Here is a 12,819-nt window from a genome sequence, read left to right on the forward strand (position 1 = left end):
TGTGTATGAAGTCATCGTCACTAAAAAAAAACTAAACTCTGAATCATTTTTTAAACGTATCCCAAGCCATTTCGCGTTGTCAACATGAAACATTAGCATACCGCCCACCCATTTGTTAGACTTTTTGCATTGGTCTGAACGAAGACTAGCTAAATCCTTTTTTTTTTTTTTTTCAAGAGGGATACAGGCACGATGAAATGGAAATTAAATCAAGCAATCAGACCAATCACTTTAGCAGATGAGCGTCTCGCAAAGGAAGGGTTTGGAAAAATGAATCATTGAGTGAATGATTTGCGAGTTGATGAGCAATTAATGCAAAAAATAAATGCACATTATAAGGCAATGAAAGTTACGGACTCTCAAAGCCAAAATATAAACCTTTCATTAACCATAATAAGGGCACTTTAAGTATTCAGTAAAGCATAGGTCAGTTTGAGATGTTTTGAGTGGCATTTCACCTTTACATTTTTATAAATAAGTAAAAATAAGAAAAATAAAATAATGTATTAGATTAATAGGAACATGTCAATGTGTATTTCCAATGTTTTTTTAAGGTTAAGATTTAATCAAAGGCTATAAAGTATGCTACATTACAATAACTATTATAATGTATTACAGTTAAATATTCTATAATAAACATTATTACTTAAAGTACAATTTTTGCTTTAAGAAACCTTTTCTACCTGTCTGCTGAAGCCAGGTTAATTTCGCTATAATAAATAACATTTTGACTTTATATAACACAACCAGCTACTTTAGTAATTACAACATAAAATGGCGCTAAATGCTAATCTAAAAAAAATGTAGTAACATCTATATTTAATAAATATTATTTATCATAAATACAAAATCAAAGCTAAATTTAAAATAAACAAAGTATTTGTACATAAAAACAGAACACTACAGAAAAAAATGTTAACTATTAAGTACAATACTTGCAATGATTATGTCACATAATATGTAATATTACAGTAAAATACTGTAAAATGGTTTTAACATTGTTTCTGTGGGGGAAAAGTAAATTTACAACTTTAGAAAAAATGACAGTGCAGTAAATAAATATATTTCTGTAAAAAATTTAAATTATGTTATTTACATTCCATATCAATCCTTTAAATGCTAACATCAAGTTAAAATAAAAAAAATAAATAAATAAATAAAAAACATTCCCTAGATGACAGTCCAACTAAACTGGTCACTTAGGGACTTTTGTAAAAACAAGCTAAAGTGATTCCATTTTAAGAATAGGCTGCAAAAAGCCCAAACAATGATAAGGTCAAACTAAAAATGATGTCCGGTTTAGCTCCTGATCTCAGTTCTGACCCTTCTTCTCCGTCGAGGGAGAGTTTGAGCTTTTACCGCGTTTAGAATAAACTAGAGATGTTACCATCGCAAATCCCCTCAGGGTTTCACTAAATAATACCTATACAAGTATCAAACACTGTCCATCTGCGCTTTGTAAGAGTTTGGCCTAAAGAAGATCTAATTTTAGCGGTGACACCAAACTGCCACCGGATTTTGCGATTGGACTGAATTTATAAGATGCTTCAGCGTTATCGCTCTCTCTTTTCCTTTATCTCTGGATCCGTCCATTTGTGATGGGCAGCCAAGCAGCAAATTGTCTGTCAACCAACAAGTTACTTTAAGAGGCTGAAGAGCGACTTCAAAAGATGCTGGGAAAAAAAATACAGACGGTAGAGAGGGAGAAGGACACAGAGATGGATAATTAAAGTCTGCTCACAAAGCGCTTTGATTGGATAAAGGCGCTGTAAAGATACACACTAGATGGGTGTAAGGAAGAGCACACACACACACACACACACACTAAATTTAGTGACAAGCACAAAGCACACGTCTTTGCTTACAAAAAATAATAGAATAAAAAGGTCACGACTAAGTGCTAAAATAAAGCAATAAGCCAAGAATCTCCAAAGTATAATGCATTTACTACCATTAAGAGACAAAAAATTCAACCGAGCCATCTTTCATAGTACTGTTAAAACATCTGTGTGAGTTCAATAATACACCTACAATATAACTACAATGACATAGCTGATAATAAACTATGCTTAGTAGAATAATTGTGTCAATATTGGTATGTTTGTTTATTTATTGCATTATATTATATAATATACCAATGCTATACAACAATTTTCCTTTTGTTAACATTACAATTAACTATAGATGCTTTACAATTAGTTACAACTAGTAACTAACTTTTTGTTAATGTTAACACTTTTATCAATCATATACAATTATCTAATTACACTTTAAGGTATCTAGAACTTAGTTTAATGGACCTGAGAAAACATGAACTAACAATGAAGAATTAAATTAATTTTATATTATGCATTACTTTTTGCAGTTTATAATAAATAACTATAATAAACTACTTTGCAGAGGACGTGTTAATGAGACTTTATTTACTGTATATTGATATACCACTATATACCTCAGTAAAATAATAATAATAATAATAATAAAAAAAAAAAAAAATATATATATATATATATATATATATATATATTACACATTTTAAAATATGCACAAAAATATATTATATTAAGTGTCCCTAACACCTGTTTACCTACTATATAGTAACTAGATGTGTATGTAACAAATGTGTAACAGCACTTAGCGTTACACTTTTTATAAAATACAAAAATTCCTGTGGATTTACTACATAATTACTACACAGCAGCGACCAGTAAGTTAGGCTTTACATATAAACTGTGATTGGTTTCCAGAATGTTAAACTTTATATTAAGTAAACAGTAGTAGTTACCATGTAAGTACACTGGTATTACTGTGGTGCACCAAATCCACCAACTCCTGATCTGACTCCTCCCACTTTACATATCCCCAAACCTAACTATTTCTACCCAATGTTCCAGTTATTCTCATACATACTGTTGTTACAAAACATAGTTATATAACTTCTGTTACACTATCACTTAGTGAAGTGAAAATTGTGTTGTTACCAATGTCTTGTTACACTTTTGTACTTACACATACAATTCTGAGGGTTTAGCTTTATGAATGTACCAGTGTGTACTTACTCTGTGGTTACATCTGTAGTACACATCTAGTTACTATGTAATACACAGGTAATAGAGACACAATATAAAGTAGAACCAAATGTTGAACTTGTGAACTGAATCAGTGAAAGAATCGCATTTTGAGCCGGTTATTTTCGGTGAACTAGTTGATTTGGTTTGTAAGTTAGATAAAACTATTTGTTTTCCGATTTGTTTCTTGGATATTTGGTGGTTTCGATTCATCCAGTCAGCTTTTAGAACTCAAACAAACAGTCTTATTTGTGTTCGATTTCCCAGATACCCTGGTTCAGTACTCTCAAAATAAAATCTATTTTTAAACAATTTGCTGCAAGTTTGTTTTGCTATGAACAACATTCCCGAGTTTGTAAATGACAGATTGATTTTAAATTACAGAACAGTGCGAGTTGAAATACAAGCTCACAGTAGTGCGTCAAACAAACACGAAAGGCAATTGTGTTTTTTCCATGCAACAGCCTTGAGGAAATTACAGTGTGATTGTGAGTGCATTATGTTTTGCATCGGTGTGAATGTCAGTGCTTTCAGGAAAGAGGAAAATCAATGAAGACTTCATCTCAAATGAAACAGGACCTCACAGGACTGATGTCTCACCTCTGTACCTGATGATCTGGCAAATGAGCCGTATTCACACTTCAGCGAATTACTGCACAAACATGTCAGAATACAAATCATTGGCATCTTTAAGATTATTTTTGGTTCCATGCACTGTGTAAAAAAAAAAATCACGTGAAAATACCAACACTTAAATTGCATAAAATATACTGGAAAAATGTGTTTGATTAAAATAGTTACCAAAAATTTTATAATAGTTCTACAAATATTTTTAATATGATTTATATGATATTTTTCAATATAAATTAAATCATATAATATTTTACAAACATCTAATTAACATTTTCTACAGTAATACAGTTAATATGTAATATATATATATATAATAATATAATACGACAGGATAATAGTCTTTATTTTACATGTTAGGGTTCTATTAAATAACAGCATTTAATACATTTCTTATAAAATGCCCGATTTTACTATTTTTATTGTGTGGATGGAATGAATCTTAAGTTAAGTGCAGATTCACACCTATTTGCGCATCTGCATCAACTTTGTATGTAATCTACTCATACAAATATTTCAATTAAAAATAAAAATTCACAGTTAACGTTTTTTTTAAGTGGCTGTTCAATAATTCACATCCATATCAACCTATTACATTCAGCAGCATTAGCCATTCTTCACACACACACACACACACACACACATTTGAGAGCGTAAACACAATCAATTTAGCGGCATACAAACGCACCCGAGTGTGACCGTTCACACGCACAATCACTACCAGTGGAAAATTTGTAACCTCTTCACCTGAATCATGTCAGCTTTTCTTCTGCCCCTTTTCTACCTGCAGTGCTAGTCGTCATTTCTTTATCGCTCGCTCCCTCCTTCAGTGCATTTCCTCCCCCTGGTAAGGAATAATAATTAAATAAACAGTCTGGATGACAGTGGAAAGTCTTTGCTGGTGGCAATAATTCAGCGTCTCTACCGGAGGATCAAAACGTGTCTTATCAACTGGCTGTATTTACAAACGGAGTATGATTTTAGCATCAGGGCACCATATGAATGTTAATAAGACAATAGGAGTAAGATAATAATGCGATATAATGCAACACAAAATCTTATTAACAGAAACATTTTACCATCAAATATTCATATTACATTAACACTTTTCACTGTATTATTTAAACTCTGTTTAAACATATAATGTGAAAGATACCAGGTTTATCGGCATCACATAATTATATTAAATATTATATTATATACAACGGATCTTTCCGGACCTCAAATCTGACTTGCTCCACATCCAACCAACCAATTTGTATCACTCCACTCGCAGAAATAGATTTTTCATATTTCCGTCATGGCAGGAACCCAAATAACTTTAAATTAGATTTTGTGTTAGGGAATGTCTTTTAAGAAGTTGTGAATCTGTAGTTGTTTGGACTTCAACCACGTGGCTTATAACTAAAGATAACATCTAATTTTCTTCTGCCTTTTTATAGCTGAGGACAAAATCTCATCACGTTATATTTTATGTAATGAACCCTCGCTCAGTCAGTCTCTCTCTCATGATAATCTTTTAGGTTTTTAAAGAAGCAGCTCAACGTTCTTATGTTACTGGTTATAAAGTGATGTTTTGCAGTCGTAACAGAGGCTCGGGTTCAACTTTCGATCTGAATCCACGGCTGAAGTACTTCCCCACAAAATAGGGTTTTTAAAGACACTTCTGAGTTGTTTCCTATGCGTTTACACGCTTGTGCCATCGGACTGTGGAATAAACGCAGTATCGCACTCGTAGATGTGAGATATGGCTGTATATACAGTTGAATCACAGCCGTGCCGATATGCAACGATATCACATCAACTTCTATAACACTGGTCAAACATTATATTATATTATAAAAGCTCATTATGTCTATTATATTATAATATTTTATAGTGCTATATATTTCACTGTAAATTATTGTAATTCCTAGCCATGAATTTTTAAATATTTTAAAGTCACACATATTCAGATCATTTTAATATAGTTTAATATTACAAAGTAACCTTATAATTAAAACAGGCTTATAATTTGTAGTCTATTGCAGTTTAATGATATTATTTACATTAATTAATTGCAATTTCAATATAAAAACAACATACCGTACACTAGACAACACAGCAAGTGATAGTTTGCGTTATATGTATATAGGTGAACACAATGAGGCTTATGAGTCATATTTCAGGCCCGGTTCATACCTGCTTGCTGGTTGCTTTAGGGGAGCAATTAGTGTACTGTAGATTTACAGGAGAAGAGCCTGATGAATGGCGGCTGAATAACAATGAACCTGTGTAAAAAAAAACAATAGCAACAAATGAGATCATTTAGCTGAATGGGAGTGTACAGAAACACAGTCTGTTGAGGATTCATCTATAAAAAACAATCCTTCAGATGCTCTCCCTGTTGCAGCTACAACAGCATATAAACCTCAATCAATCAATGTTCAATGTATGCAATGCAACACAATTTAGAGTAAAACTGTTTATTTATCCTATTTAATATCAAAAAATGTTAAAAGTCACATTAAAAATAATATACAAATTACATTAGCATTATGTCACTGAGCATTAAATAATATTTATGATGTTAAATGACAAAACAAGGCTAACAGACAGTGGGACAGACACACGCACACAAAGAAAGAGAGAGAGAGAAATGTATGTTTGGGTGCGCGCACGTACAAAACGAGTGGGAACACAAATCCGCTGACGCGTGGTTTTTTTCGTGCAGCTTGTTTGTACTTTCATCCGTATCACTGTATATAGTATGACAACAATGAGATCGCAGGAGATTGGTGAAAGAAAAAAGGTAAGACAGAATTGAAATATTTACTGAGGCGCTACGTACTTATTTGATGTTGAATTATTGATAAGATCCCTCAGGGACTGAGTTTTAGGATGGTGGAAACGATAACAGGAAAAACCATAAGCAGCATACACCATACCCTAAAAATGATCGCGATAATCCCGCTGCCAACAACCTGTGCCAGGATCAGTTCTTCGGTCTACATAACACAAGCCATTTAATAATCAATGCTACTCTGAAATTGTAGCTTAACTATATATATATATATATATATATATATATATATATATATATATATATATATATATATATGCACCTAGACAGGCTATAAGGCTATAGAATATAAAAATATACCCAAGTTTACCTATACATTTTCATTATAAAGGGATAAATGTCAAACCGATTGACTAAACTGAGTTCCATAAAAATAACTGTCCAAAGATTTCGCTAAATGAATTGTCCAAATCTGTGGAAAATGATTCACTAAAATTAACTGTCAAAATGATTGTCTAAAACGAATTGGCCAGCTTTATTAAACAAAAGATGAACTGTTCAATTCATTAAAATTAACAACACTGTACACTACAATGAATCATGCAAACAGATGTGGGTAGTTGACGTATCAATGTGTCCTATAGTACTATAGTACTTGCCATTTGTAACTCTGAGAATGATTTTGTTTTCTCATGTTATTTGTGTTGGGGTTTTTCCTTCTACATTTTTGCTACGTCACACCATATAGGACCTCATCCCATTTTTATGTATCATAGTACGTAGTAAAATCGTTCAAACTAGCTCAAATGAAATATCCAAACTACCTAAATCAATTCAAATTAACTATTTGAATCGATTTACTAAAACAAACCACTCAAATTGTTTTATTTATATATCGTATTTCACAGCACGTTTTCATATAGCATGTTACTACGAAAGTTCCACTTTTCTAAATCACTGTCACACTATCGAAGTTAATTTTGACTCTAGTAACTGCAGGCTTTATCAATTTATTAGCAGCCAGAAGGGTGCAACGTGGAAAAGTTACTAGATCCTTTAACCTGAATTTCTGTCCATCGAAAAGTAATAAGTGCTGATTATTCCACAGACACAACCGGAGAGTCACTTTCAAAGATATTTAGCTTGTAACCTAAAATCTAGATAGTAGTCCTTCCCCAGAAGCACGATCAAATTGGTTCTACAACTTTGTCTCCAGCTGAATTGGTGGACCACGAACTCACGGATATTGTGTAATGCCGGACTTGCAAATTAAACCAATATATTCCACACAAGACACCCGAAATTGTCGTACACTCCTGGGAACAAATAGATAACAGCTACAACTCAAGCAAAGACAGACAAACAACAGTAATAAACACAATGAATCTGCGCTCCAAAATGAGCCAGTAGACGCGGCCTGGTTTCCCAACCGCCCGTTGTGAGCGTAACAAATAAAACAATCATATTTGTCCTATTTTCCTGACAGATCAAAGATAGTACACAAGCTTTTCAGGCATTAGCAAACTTTCTGCCAATTGAAGTTGCCGTCATACAGGTCAGTTTAAATAAAGCACAATTAATTCTCTCCCATGCTGTTCTTCTCTGGCTGTCAGGCCTGAGTAAGATGTAAGCTGGGAGATGCTTGGTAATTAAGTCTGGAAATAAATTAGATATTGACATTCTCCCTACATTTGTGTGGTAATGTTTCCGTAAGCAGCTTAGCAAATGGCAAATGTGCTGTGCTAATAGGCTAATCCTCCAGCTGTCTGCTCAGAAACCCTCTCTCTCGCTTTCTTTTTCTCTCCTTTTCTCCGCCACGCTCATGATGTGGTTGGTGTCACCTTTTAATGGAAGGAAAGGTTGAGCCAAAGACACCATGACTTCATTTAAGTGAAGGTGCAGTGACATTAGTGTGATTTCGGTGAAAATCTATTGTCAATAGTGTAGCAAAATATGAAGTATATTACACGGAAGCTGAAGTTAAACCATCCAGCTTTCTTTTACCAAATAGGTTGAGTTGAACTATTTTCCCTCTCTGGGCTGATTGGTGGCTAATTCATATAAATTTGTGCATTCTCGTTTGTACATTTCGCACACCCCAGTGACAGTTATGATTATAGCTACCTGGTTTCATGGCATAAACAGACTTGGGTGTACTTTTTAGCGAGACATGAAATATGTACCAATAAGTACATATCACTGCAGTTTCCAAAAGGTATGAACAATAGAGGCGGTAAAACTCTGACACCTTTTATTCAAATGCTGGGAAATTTGAAAACTGATGCTTTTGAATGTTAGCATCACACATATCCAGCTTCATATCTATGGGTTTTCATAAACTGTAGGTTTGTTCGGTAACTAACGGAGTTCTGAGACGTACTTGAGAGGCCATATTATATTATTCGGTAATAATATTATCGAATCCCGTGTAACTACGGTTCGGAAAAACAAATCTGCAAGGAAGTTGAAATGACACGGTTGCACCAAACATTACCAGGTTAGACCAGGTTAGATTATAGGGTTGCAGGTCAGGGGAAAGCATTCATGTTTGCTTATTTCGATAAACATGTATATTTTTCTAAAATTCACATCATGCAAATTCAAACTGTAAAGTAGTTAAAAAAAAAAATTCGAGATCAGGTTGCGAAATGTAGCCATTGTCAATTATACAGCACAGTTCATAAAGAAATCACTTTCTTACCACACAACTTTGAACTCATTGTGAAATCTGCATGTTTTAAACTTTCATCCCCATGTGAAGATCCAGATTACTTGGATTCCTGCAAAATGGAAATGCCTTTACGTGAAATTCCTGAATATGGGGATTTCTATCAAAACGACACAATTTTGTCTGAAATTTTTTTTTCAAGAGAAACGATTGAGATCGCAATTTTAGTTAGTTGACCAAAATAGTAAGTATGGCTGAAAATCAACCAAAGATTTACTAGGTATAGTTTAACATCATTAATAGCTAATTTATTTGTTTTCATTCAATTAGTTTTCAAAACCTAGCTTTTAACCCTATGTCACACTATCACTTCAAAAGGACTTTGATACTTCTCAAGTGGCCTAGATGCTAAAGGCATCAATAATTGAGTCTCATATCATAGTATGTAGTTGGCCTGTGCTGAACAAAGACGTTTTTGTGCTTTTGAATTTCAAAACCGACACGGTAAGCAGGTGAGGTTACATATCTGTCCCTCATGACCTATGCTTGGAGTCCCTGAGCTCCGCGAAGCTCATCCGAAGAGCTGTGGGAACCGTGTCGAGACCTGAGTGAGAGTTTAATTGGTGTGAGAGAGAGACTGGAAAGCTCTGAATAATAGATATCAAACCTGTGGAGACACTCAAGGAAAAACACAGATGTTCCTGAGCCATGCGGTGGGTGTTTCAAGATTTGAGAAAATGCAAAATGGTCATTAAAAAGTAGAGAGAAGAGAGAAGTGTTGGAAGGATGGAGGCTGTCACGAATCGGTTTGTGATGTGTTCATTGTGTCATAATGAGCTCCGTAAACCCAGTATCTTTTCCCGGGCATTAGCCAACACGCGTCTGAGTTTCGGGGGTCTTAGGGAAGTGTGAATGAAAGCTTCTCCAGGATTCCCCCTTTATCCAAGACTCAAGCTGCTAGCTGCCGGCACATATGTTTTAAGACCAGACCTGATCTTAACTATAAACCTGATTTAACTATATGACATCACAAAAACACGCCGTAATTACTGACTGAAAACCCCCCAATGTGTGGTTTTATATCATAAACGTATTCTGTGTTACCAAGAGATTCACTTTTGTTTAGCAAAGCAAAAATACACAACTGAATAAATCACTGCTGAAAATTTTAGTGTTCATTTGGCCGTTTCGCCCTTTCTTCGAGTTGCGCTGAGCTAGAAACACATTGATATGTTAGTCTTGTGAAAGGCTAACATTTAGCTGGCTAAGGTAGTCGGCATCGGCAGAGATGTTAGTATTCCTCATACATATTTCCCTCTGCATTTTTAATACAAAACCTCTTTTCACCCTGCAGCTTCACAGAACATCTTACCTCGCTGCTGAATGCCGTCAGTCACGTCTTGTCGCCTGTACTCTTGAAAGCTTTAACGCAACAGTGCTGACCCCTCTCAATATTCAATATTAAAGGGATGAGTCTAGCCTTCGTGTTGTTTGAAATCCGAGTTTTCTATCTCTGTGAAACTGAAGCAGAAAGTCAGAAGTCGAAATTGCAATCAGTTACACAGCGAAACTGTACAATTAGCGCAAGCACACACACAAAAAAATACTAAGCAGAAGCACAAAGCACAATGATGAAAAAAAACAACAACAATCTAAGTAACGGTACAACAGCATGCAGCAACTAATAAAAGTATGAATAATGAAGTCTTTACAGCATTACAAGAATAGCGTTTGTTGCATCACTTGGGTCACATTTTGTAATATTAGTCAAATGCATATTTGGGCACTACTTTAGTAGCTGTTACAGATAATAATGAGCAGTTTAAGCTATTTAATGTTAATGTACTAAGCATCGCATAAATAAAAGCAAATAATGTTACCTCTGGATATGCCGAGGGTGAACCTGACCTTGACGTCCTTGTCAAAAAGCATCCTCAAAAGCAGGTGTTGGCGAGCTTTCAGGCTTTGAAGTAAACTAGGTTGTGAATGCAGTTTGATGTTGACTTTAAATACATCCACCTCCAACTTACACATGTATTTTATTTTGTTGTCATTTTCTTTTCATTTCCCCCCCTCATGCCCTCCCTTTCTCTTTTTCTGTGCAGTAAGCATTTCAGCGCTACGAATTTGGAGGGGAATTCTAGCTGAACAAGACCGTCATAAATCACAGTTTGTCTAAACCAGGCATATATGTATCCCTCAGAAACCTTTATGGCTCCTCTGTAAAACAGTTATTTGCCCCTCGTACGATGGTTGCAATAACTCCTGACCTGCGTGACCATATATCTTCATGGGCTCTCATTAAAGCGCTTGCTCTTTCCAGAGCACTCATCTCTACAGCGCCTCTCACACAAATTTAATTGCTATAGCCTATAAGTTCTCCTCTTCTGGGTGCTGGCCCATATTTTTTTTTCGCCCCCCCCCCCTCCCCCTCCCTTATGATTCGTCATGCATAACTGTATGGCTGATAATGAATATGCTTTCGAGCGAGATGTATGTTTGTGCATTGTAAAAACGAGGTGATGATTAAAGATAAAGAATATCGCGGCAACAGTTGGGTTTTTCAAACTGAGTTCATATAATTAATTATTTCAAATAAATATCTTAACGGAATGAAAAACGCCAGAAGTCGTGACTTTAAATACGCCGTCATTTCTATTATTTATTTAGAGCGGTGAATGTTTTGCTAATTGTTCCACTGCTAGGAGCACAAATCTCAAAATGAAGCAACAAAACTGAACAGCACAACAAAACACGATACGGCACACTGAAACTCAAAAACGACGAGAAACGACAACGAACTAACTGTAAACCAAAGCTGTGAACTACAATGAAACTTAAAAGCAACAACAACAACAAACTAAACGGTTTATCAAAAGATTAAAGGGGAAATAAATGAAAACTATACAACAGCACAGCACAACAAAACTAAACAAAAGAAACAAAAAAATAAACCTAAACAGCACAAGTAAACTAAACAAAAAACACTAAACAAAACTGAACTAAACTAAAATATACAAGACAAAACAACACAATAAAACGAAACAACGGTAAACAAAAACAATACAGCACAATAAATATAATCAAAGCTAATAAAAATGACATTATATGCGTGTACGTGGAGCATAAAACTCAATGTTAGAGATCTGAACTAGTGACACAGAGGTCGCAGATTCAGATTGTGACTTATACAGTATATATGACTGAAATATAGAACAGATAAATTGAGTTGCAATAATTCATAATATAATGCAAAACAGTTATGTATTGATTTTCATAAATACTAATGTTCATGTCATTATTTTACCTCACACTTCATATAATAATAATTTACCAGCAATGCACTCGGCATGTTTATTTAATAAGACCTGTAATCAATATGTCAAATATTTAATGACTATTTATGTCTCCACGGTAAGCCTTCAACCAAATTATAATGAACGAAACGCAAATGGCCTAAGGATTAAAACAACTCCTTTGAAATTTCCAAAACTAATTTATTCACATTTGCATACTGTTGAATGCTGTCTTAGTAGTATGCTAGCTCAAAAATTGCTTGGTAAAATTTCATGCCTGTTACCAGTCTGATAACCAAAGTCAGTTTGCACACCTATTGTTTAATGCTCATTAAGTTTCATATTTAACACTGATATTTCATAATATGCATATTA

General features: G+C 34.4%; 1 long non-coding RNA gene across 28 annotated transcripts in view; it reads right to left on the reverse strand.

Annotated features, from left to right (window-relative positions):
- LOC122327072 overlaps positions 1-12,819 on the reverse strand; it is a 51,477-nt gene that overhangs the window by 35,370 nt on the left and 3,288 nt on the right. For 21 of the 28 annotated variants that reach the window (XR_006247592.1, XR_006247588.1, XR_006247589.1 and 18 more), the window contains exons 1-4: positions 10,521-11,552; positions 5,880-5,968; positions 4,446-4,542; positions 3,669-3,720 (exon numbers count right to left, since the gene is read on the reverse strand). This is a non-coding gene — a long non-coding RNA (uncharacterized LOC122327072). Of the gene's footprint in view, positions 1-3,668; positions 3,783-4,445; positions 4,543-5,879; positions 5,969-9,181; positions 9,261-10,520; positions 11,553-12,819 lie in introns of those variants that run through there. The other 7 variants (XR_006247591.1, XR_006247590.1, XR_006247579.1 and 4 more) reach the window with 6 other exon arrangements.

This window comes from Puntigrus tetrazona, chromosome 22 (assembly GCF_018831695.1).
Source record: "Puntigrus tetrazona isolate hp1 chromosome 22, ASM1883169v1, whole genome shotgun sequence".
In the NCBI taxonomy this organism is placed as follows: domain Eukaryota; kingdom Metazoa; phylum Chordata; class Actinopteri; order Cypriniformes; family Cyprinidae; genus Puntigrus; species Puntigrus tetrazona.